At 41.3% G+C, this 10,200-nt stretch overlaps 1 pseudogene; it reads right to left on the minus strand.

Moving 5' to 3' along the window:
• Positions 1 to 2,454: 2,454 nt before the first annotated feature.
• On the minus strand, positions 2,455 to 7,022 carry LOC123048249 (disease resistance protein RGA5-like; annotated as a pseudogene).
• Between the last annotated feature and the right edge of the window lie 3,178 nt (positions 7,023 to 10,200).

Here is a 10,200-nt window from a genome sequence, read left to right on the forward strand (position 1 = left end):
TTCTTGCATTAACTTGTTTTGTGACAGTCAGAGTGCCATTTACCTCACTAAGGATCAGATGTTCCATGAGAGAACAAAGCACATTGATATCAAATATCATTATGTTCGAGACATTGTTGAGCAAGGTACACTGAAGGTATGCAAGGTTAGTACTCATGATAATCCTGCTAATATGTTGACAAAGCCAGTTCTAGTTGGTATAAATCATTAGCCCTAGTGGCTGTTTGGCGCCGAACGTGTTTTTCTTTGTTGTTCAGGGAGAAGGTTCTCATTCATGCTACAAGATGGAATTTGTCTCAAGGTGGAGTTTGTTATGTTATGCTCCAAATTCAAGTATAAAGAGGGAGGCTAACGATCAGTATTGACCTAGGTCACCTGTGTTATATATACCTCTTGTAAGCCGCCGCACGGGATAAGTTGATCAGTTCTAAATCCCCGGCGTTTGTAACCTCACCCAATATAGTGAAGTTTGGCTGGCTGGCGCCCGTGTTTTTTTCCCCTTCGCCTTGGAGGGGTTTTCCACATTAAAATCCCGTGTCCCCTTCTTGTTCTTCGTTCTTCGTCGAGTTGTTTGCCTGTCGTATCTCTAATAGACCCAAGCCTCATCCATCTACGACCTCCCACCAACAGGCTACATCCCCCTACTATCCGTGGCCAGGGTACAACGAGAGCTTCATCAACGACATCAATGCGCAGCCGATGTACAACGTGAGCTGTGACGGCCGGGAAGATCCAAGGCAGGGACCTGAACTACCCAGGCGGTCATGGTGATGCTTACGCCGGCCACGCTGGAGAGTCTCACCTTCGAGGCGAAGCTCAAGAGAGGCGCCAATGTCACCGCGGAGGGTAGTCTCCGGTGGGTCCGAGGCAAGCACTCCATCCGGAGCCCCCGTCCTCTTGCCTAATTAACTGATTATTAGGACTGTTTGCTCTCTCTTGGTTTGTATGGAGTAGCAAGCTCTTTCACATAGCGCAACGATGCCAGGAAAGATGGCTGATGATTGAACAATTTGTCAATTCTTATGCTGCTCAACAGCTCAAACCAAATGAATGGCAATCAAGAATTTTTCAGGAAACAGTTCGATGCCCAAAGGGGATCACCAGGAATTCTCGCCTTCCGAACAGCGCCTTCCTCTGCTTTTACACGATCTGACATGAAGCATACTCGAGAGGAAGGTTCTTACAAACGATTGAACAAACTTGAATTTCATTAAGATTTTGTAGTACTCCTACTTACTTATGTTCTAGTATATGATGCACCAGAAAACCAAACCAGTGCACTCATGTACCATTTAGGCCTGTATACAACATTCTGGTACTTGTACTGCCATTTTACTATCACTTTTCTTGGTATTCCGAACTGCTCAACCTGATGTCCAATTTCTCATCTAACAAAATGGGGCAATGATGCTTGATGTAATCTCTCACAAGGGTCTCCCTGTACAACGATGGATTCTCATCAGACCTTGATCAGACCATGGATCCTAGTCGAGGCCGGATGGAAATGCATGCTGAAGAAGTACACGATCAAGATCCTTGGCGCGACATTCTTTCCCACACCGCCCTCCTGAACGCCCTGTTAGAGATGCTGAACGTTTTCAACAAAATAATCAGTTCAGAATGATCAGGCATGGTACTTGTGTATCGGAAAATACATTCAGGCTTGGGTGAATCACGGTTTATATACCTGTAAGAGATCACTGATGTTCACGATAAATTCTCCAGGTGTTGGCATGACATCCACCGAATGGAGAGTTCAAGCTGAGGGCAGGGAGGGTAGCAGTGGCAGAGTATGATCTGTCCTTGGTTGCACACTATATCTGTCAGGTAGCAATAAAAGCTTTTTGAGCCCAGGAGATTTTGAGTGCAACTAGAACAAAGTGTTCCCGAAGTTCTCCACTTGTTGGGCATATTCAAACAACGCAGCACTGCACATCAACATATTAGTGCCGAGTGATTATTTTTGGAACAATTGATTTAAGTAACCTTTCCTGAAATTCATGACAAAAAAGAACTAAGTAAATCTATATTCATTGCAAAATTTTGCTCGTCATTTTGTCAATAACCAAGGAAGAACTCACACTAACAATTACATGTATACTGTTCGGAAAAAAATTACATGTGTATTGCTCATGTCATCATGTGGTATAACCGTATAAGTCTGACATTACCACGTGTATTTATAGGAATAACCAAGATATCATGGCTATATATAGCAATATGAGAAGAAAACAAAATCATTGTCTGTAGGTATACATAGTATGAAATCTTTATTTCCAAATGACCGAAACCGTGTGTAACCTGCAGCTTCGATTCTTCACCCCGAATCAGTCGTCCGATAGCATGATGTCATCATCACGAGAGCCAAAACCTGATGAAAGAGAGAGTAAAGATCAATCAGTACATCAAAAAGACATGCACGCATAAAAGCATCTTAGTTTTTAATTACCTACCTCAGTAGTTATAGACTGAAGGCTCTGTGTAGATGGAGACGTAAACTTTGGGACGATTAGGATGGGCATGGAGTTCGTTTTCCAAAGTAGCCTTCCCTTGCTCGGCCCGGGCGCCGCATATCACTCCCGGCGACAAACGGATTTGGACTGTGACCATCCGAAGGGACTGCAGGTTCTCCAAGCCGAGCTCAAACCAATCACGGCCGTTGGCAGCACGGAAATATATCAAGATATCAACATCTTCAGTCTTGGGCAAAGCTTGTGGCTGGAACACAATTCGGTCAGCCCAATTGCAAATCATCTTGAGTCTTGTCAGGCAACGGCACCGACGAGTAACGGATCTTGGCGCATTGTCTCCAAGGAGAGGTCACGGAGGGCCGGTAACCTTCCAAGGAAGTCAAGATCCTCCTGCCGCACTTCGTCGACAATGATATTTAACTTAGTGAGCTGTGAGAGATGCGAGGGGTTCCGCCTTAACCATGTCGGTAGTTTGGTGAAGACGAGCCTGTACAGTGCAGAAAATTCGCGAAGACTTTGGGAGGGCGCCCAATCTCCCCCCAGGAGATCCATGAATACATAATGTTGATAACCAAGGAACCAAATATGTACACTCTGGATGTTGTGTAATTTCCCTAATGACTCCACGAGAGCTTGCTCCAACTCCAAGCTCATAACATTAAAGCAAATATTGAGGTGCCTTAGTCTTTCCACGTTGGCCAAATCTTTCACAGTGCCTAGACAGTCACCACAGATAGAACCGAGATTTTCCATTGATATCAGGTTTCCAATTCCATCTGGTATCCGACTGCAGGAAGAATCAATTTGTAGGCACATCAATCTTCTGAGCTTAATAATTGCCGATGGGAGTTCTGTGATATCATAATTCCCTCTCAAATCCAGCACCTGCAAAAACTGCAACTTTCCAACTTCTTCTGGGACCTCAGAAATTCCTGATTTGTATAGGCCTAGGTACCTCGGCTGAAGTAAACTCCACAACTCCCGAATGTTAAGATGGTTATGATCACTAACATCACATTCAGTCAAATCCAATACACGCAAAAAAAGAAACCTTGAGAAATGAGGCATGACACCAATATCAACATCATCAAATGTAGCAATAGACCTTGCAGATTTGAGATGTGTATTTTGATGTTCTTCCTTGATACTATTTTGGAGGGATAGCCTACAGACCTTTCTTTTACAAGAAATGCTATCCCGAGTATCATTCAGTATAGTAGTAAAGTTCTCTTCAGTTGACATGGAGCAAATTAAATCAAGAACACTATTGTGTACACGACAAGCAATTACAAACCCATCAAAATATTCCGGCTGGATCAAGCTCCTATCCACAAGCTCATTGAGGTAATTTTCTCCGATCTCAAATAGACTAGTTTGTGGATCTTCACACTGTATAAAATTTTCAGCAATCCACATCCATATCAATTGATCTTTCGTAATATAGTGATATTCTGGAAACATGCTTAGGTATAGCAAACATGTCTTCAAATGATAAGGCAGGTCATAATAGCTAAGTGTTAGTATCCTCAACATCTCCTCTACACTGGGGTCTTTAGTAAATCCATGACCAATGGAATCTAGCAAAACATGCCACTCATCCTTCGGTTTTACGTGATGATTAATAACCAAGATACCAGCTATAGTAATGATGGCTAATGGTACTCCACCACATTTCTTCAATATATGTATGGACACTTCTTCAAATTCAAGAGGACAACCACTCTGGTGAGAAAATATCTTTTTATAGAAGAGCCTTTTGGAATCATCATCACTAAGTGGCTCCATTTGATAGATTGAATCATCAGCACATGAGCAACATAATTTAGCTACATTGACTATACGAGTTGTCATGATTAACCGACTACCACAATTGTTGCTATTAGAGAATGCCCCTTTGATTATTTTCCATAGTTTTTCATCCCTTATATCATCAATTACAATGAGGTACCTATATCAATCATTAAATCATTAGCAAAATGCAGGTGCAGATGATAATATAATCTAGCATTATGACCAAGAGATAAGATTATTGAGAAAACAATTAAGTATAATTAAGTTGCAAGGAGTAAACATGGACCGATTTTGTGGATATTAGGGCATGTACAATCGTGCTACATTAGGAGTGTCACGTAGGATAAATGTTGAGGTGGAGGAAAGAGAAACCTGCGAAAAAGCTTGCCTAGTTCTAATTAAATGGTGATATCTTAACAACAATATCTCTCACATATTTAGGGATATTTGGGTAGTAGAGATAACATTAAGACATAACCCATTATACATCATGTTTTTGTTGCCATCTCTACATTATGTGGCAGATTTAAGACACAACTATCTTATCAACCACTAATACATCCTTAATGATCCTGTTTTAATCAAAGTACCTTTATGCACTCATTTTCTTTCTATCTATCTATCTACATGAATTGGTAGAGTGCATGCCTTTCGCCGTAAAAAAAGTATACTATAGAGACGACCTGAAGTACTCCTTCCGTTTTCATAATGTAGTGCATTTTTCAGAAGTCAAACTTTACAAAGTTTGACCAAGTTTATAGAAAAAATTATTTGTACCTACAATACCAAACATTTACAATATTAAAATAATTCTCAAGATGTATCCAATGAACCCCTATGTATGGTAGTGGTACACCGTACCTATTTAATACACACTGTTACAAAATTGCCGAACCAAAGACGACGGACTTTAGGTTATTATATTTTCTTCTAAACAATTTCAATATTTGAAAACTTTATGGATTTACAAATAGATAAATATTCTACCAATTATCAATATTAAAACTGTAGATAGATACTCTCTATATCCTATATCTAAGTTGGTGATCCCATCATCAAGTATATGCAAATCATCCACTTTTTATTTTTCAGAATATTGCAAGCCCTTCAAATCAGCAAGGACATGCAAGCACTCAAAATTATAAATTTTTATTTCCATTTTTCCAATAACAAATAATTAACCATAGCAGAAAATCATACAACACTATAAAATGTTCATTCAGTGCTAGGTCTTTTTCCATTCATATGGCGAGAATGTGAAGGAGTCTTATTCTCATATATTAGGTTATCTTCCCAATTTTATTAGTATAAATTCCATAGAAACGCATGGGGGTATTATCTACTTATATTAAACACACATGTGTAATTACACCTGGTAGTGGCCCAAGAAATATACTCCCATGGGCTAGTATGTATGCTACATTTATCATTATGAGTATTCTGAGTACATGCATATACTCTTTTAATACAAATATACCACAAATAATATACCACCAAGAGAATAACATGAAACAATTGCAAGTAAGTCCATATTTTTAGCATATTTTCAAAATGACATCATATTTTAAAAAGTAGTACTCCACATATATATATGTGTATAATACCTAGGTGGCCTCATATTCCTATTTATGATAGATACTTCCTAGAATGCATCCAATGTACGTGGAAGTAGCAAGAATGGTTCCTATATATATGATGCTATTTTGCTCTACATGCGGCCACCCTATATCATTGTTACACTCCCTAGCTTTTTCTTGCTGGTGAAAAAATACACAATATAAAATGCGGTGATTTTTTTAACACGATATAACATGTCACGCTATAGTGTTAGCGTGATATGTCATATCATGCTTAGAAATAGCATCACATTTTATACTGTGTCTATGACCTATCACAATTTACAAATTATACCATAACATATATAGACACGTACCTCGTGTTTTCGAGAGTTTCCTTGAGTTTGTTGATTAGTTCTCTTACATCCAACATGGTGATCAGACCTACGTACGTGTCAAGATCACAAAGAATGTTCAGGAGAATCTTCTTTGCGTCAGCATTTCGACCGACGGGAACAAACGCACTGCAATCGAAATCTTCTTTGATCTTGTCATAAACCATTTTGACAAGAGTGGTCTTGCCCAATCCTCCAGATCCGACAACAGTGATAATCTTCAACTTTTTCTTGGACACATTGTCTCCCTCCGAGAGCAACTTCATTAGATCTTGATCCCTTTTTCCAGCAATGCCAACAAGCTCTGTTACTTCTGTGTACAAAGCCCCAAGACGAGGATCGATGGGAGCCACCGCTGCAGGAGTAGTGACAATATTGTCAGTGGGGTACCTTCCGTGCATGTTAGCAACCTCTTGGACTTGCTTATTGATGTCCTCGATCGCGTCAATGATCTCATGGTGATCCTTCCCTTTGGTGAACAAGCCGACCATCATCTTCGTGAGCTGTTTGAGCTTCTTCGAGTTGGGTGCAGGCTTGGAGCCGTCATCGACACGCACCAGGAACTTGTCAACGACGTCTTCCATGTCAAAGGACAGCTCCCTCACCTCCCCTGCCCAGAGCTTGACCTTCTCGTCAAGCTGGTCCCGTGGCACCTCTGCCACCTTGCGGAGAGCAGCGTGCATGCTCCTCATCTCTCTCTCAAGAGACATGACGCCTTCCCTGACATTCTCCTTCAGCTTGTACTCCCCCTTGAGGAGCTCGACCAGCTTGGGGAGCAGGTCGCCAATTGCGCCGGTTGCCAGATCCATTGATATGGCTTGAGTAGTATAGTTGCTTTGTTGCTTGGTTGTGGGGCGAACAGTGGTTGATGTACGTTTGGGTGCTTGCACCGCTACTCTTTATGTATAGAGCCGGCGCAAGTTCAAGGGAAAATCAGGGTTATACTAGCATGTATGTACTACCATCTGGTTTTGTCGTGCCATCTGAATGCAAGTCAATGTCATCGGCCGCGCGGTACCGTGCACTGATAATACACTATTCAGCAATAGTACAATCGCACTGATCTAGGCGTTGAACGCACATGGGTTCCTGTAATCACATGCACTTAGATCGGGGCCGGCGTTATGTGCGGTTGGCTCTCTGTGCAAAACCTTTATACAGAGACTGCGTCAATTAATTTGGATCAGAGGGAGTTACGACTTGGTTATAGTCTAAAAGTCATTATCAAACGATCAAGTGACTGGTGATATTGGACTCTCTTAAAACGAGCGAGATTGCCGCCTAAACATTTGATAATGATATTAATGTTAATGTTAAATACCTAACAATTAGATTTTGACTATCACGATCAAGAGATAATAAAGTTCTTCATTTTTTGTTTTTGCAGTGTCATCATCTAGATGCCTGAGCGTGAAACCCTGGCTAGCTAGCCAGGCAAGTTCACAATCATCTGCATGCAGTGTATGCATTCAAACTTCAAAGTGGTCGGCCGGGGTATGCGGAGCTTGCAGAGATAATATCCAGTTATATAATCGCACTGATCTAGGAGTTGAATGCACATGGAACAACGTGCAATGATTCCAGAAATCACATACTCCCTCCGTCCTTTTTTCTCCGCATATTAGATTTATGTCAAGTCAAACTTTGCAAGTTTTACCAAATTTATTTAAAAATTATCAATAGCTACCACACCAAATAGATATAGTATGGAACTATATTTTATAATTAATCTAACAATATTGATTTGGCATTGTGAATATTGATACTTTCTTCTATAAGTATGGTCAAAGTAAAGATAGTTTGACTTCAGACAAAACTTATATGCAGACTAAAAAGGACCGGAGGGAGTACTAGTACATCAGGGCCAGCTTACCACGAACTTTAAAATAATGCTCACATCACACCATCATGACCTGCCATACATTCGAAATAATATCAACCACTGGAACGACTGATTAATTAGCAGTGAGACGGGAATAAATCAATTTTGTTTGGAGCCGGTTACAATGACGTGTCAATCTACTGTATTTAAGAAACTAATCTTTGTTACGTATGTCACAGCTGCGTATGAGTGGTTAGAATTATGATTATTATATAACATGATTTTTGTTATCGTAGATAAAGTGAAGGGCGCAAGAGATATACTAGCCTTAACATGTCATTGCCCTAGTGATTTCTTGGTCGTGTTTGAGTAGCAACCTGACAAATCTAGAGCTCTGCAGGGATTAACGTTTTGTTTTCTGCAATCAATTCGCACCTTACGAAGATTCGTGAAATCAAAATTAAAATAAGTGAACTCAAATACAACCATTTAAATGTTTTCAAGAGAATAAATGTCTCTCTATTTTTTTCTTCTTTTCGGGTTGTCGTGTCGAGTGAAAATCAGCATCATCAGCATCAGCAAGCCTCTATGTCTAATCACCCTCTCTTCTTTTTTCTTCATTTTCGGTTGTCGTGTCTGATTGTCAATGTGTTTTCGATTGGGGCTCCTTCGGGATGTTGTGCTCCATGAGCCGGGGGTTGTGCTTGTAGCGGCTCGGGGGGTGCTTGTCGTCAGCTGGTGTGGTTGTGGAGATTCATGCTTTGAGAGTAGTCCATAAGTGGCCATGTTTTATTGGTTTTCGTCCGGTTTTCTGTCAATTAACTGGACAATTCTCTTCTACTTAATTAATCTATGAGGGATATCTTTTGCGTCTATTTTGAAGAAATAAATCATCCTCTCACGAACTGCTAACGGCATGTGGTTTATGATTTTGAAGAGGAATTCTCTCTGGGCCATCCTAGCATTCGCATGTCCTTCACGCTAGAGATGAGAGGCCTCGAGCTTGTCTTGGAATGAGCAATGGTCCCTTCATATAGAAGTGGGATTTGAAGAGTCTGGAGAAGTGTTATACTCCGCGTTTGCTACGACTCGGTTCTGTTCCAGTCGCCGTTCCCAAGGACTTCAACATTATTGTACATCTGCATTTAGGTTAGGATGTAGCTTGCCTCTGAAGAACACGCCTACCTTAGGTCATCTCTAGTCGAACCCCCAAAATTTAGAGGAGTACTGAGTATCCTTTAGAGGACTATTTTTAGTCCACTAAAAATGATCGTTTCTAGACGATTTTCTGAACTTCGGCTTGTGTATTTCGTCGAACACTTACTGTGCTGCACACAAAACACACCGAAGCACCGGAATCTCAACACGCACTGGAGCACAGGCCACATCCAGCCGGCGTAGTCCTGTACCCTCCGTCCCATTGTCTCAAATTCAGGAAACCAATCAAATTGTCGGACATGTATAAGAGGTCGCGGCCGGGCCAGCTCACAACATGAGACGACGGGCGGCCGGCTTCTTGCGCAGGCCGACGAGCTTGGTGTCGTCGTTGATGGGCCCGCGGAGCGTGCTGTGCTGTTGGCCTTTTTTTTTAGAACTTGCTGTTGGCCTTCATGTCGTAGAAGTCTGGAACTTAGATGGCAGGAATAGATACCATCTAGTTCGCTGGAACCCGGTGTGTCGCTCGAAAAACAAAGGGGGCCTTGGGGTTAAACACCTCAGAAAACAGAATATTAGTTTGTTGGTTAAGTGGTGGTGGAAACTTGACACGCAACAGAGCCTATGGCAAGATGTGGTGAAAGCTAAATATCTAAAAAAGGATACTATAGCCTCGGTTAGTAGTAAGTTCAATGATTCCCCTATCTGGAAGGCCATAATGAAAGTAAAGGATTACTATATGTCTGGCAGGACAATTCAAGTTAGAGAGGGAGATGTTGCTCGTGTATGGCATGACTCCTTGAGAGGGCTCCCACCCATGTACACTAAATTCCCTCACCTGTTCAGTATCTGTAACTATTTTGATATAACAGTGGCTCGATGGAAAAATCTGGAAACATCTGACTCCATGTGGATGGAATTATGCCCCCCTCTTGACTCCATGTGGATGGAATTCAGCTTGATGACGAGCCTGATCAAGTTGGTTGGGCCTATGTGCCCAAGAAAAAGTT

Source organism: Triticum aestivum, chromosome 2D (genome assembly GCF_018294505.1).
Source record: "Triticum aestivum cultivar Chinese Spring chromosome 2D, IWGSC CS RefSeq v2.1, whole genome shotgun sequence".
Taxonomy (NCBI): Eukaryota; Viridiplantae; Streptophyta; class Magnoliopsida; order Poales; family Poaceae; genus Triticum; species Triticum aestivum.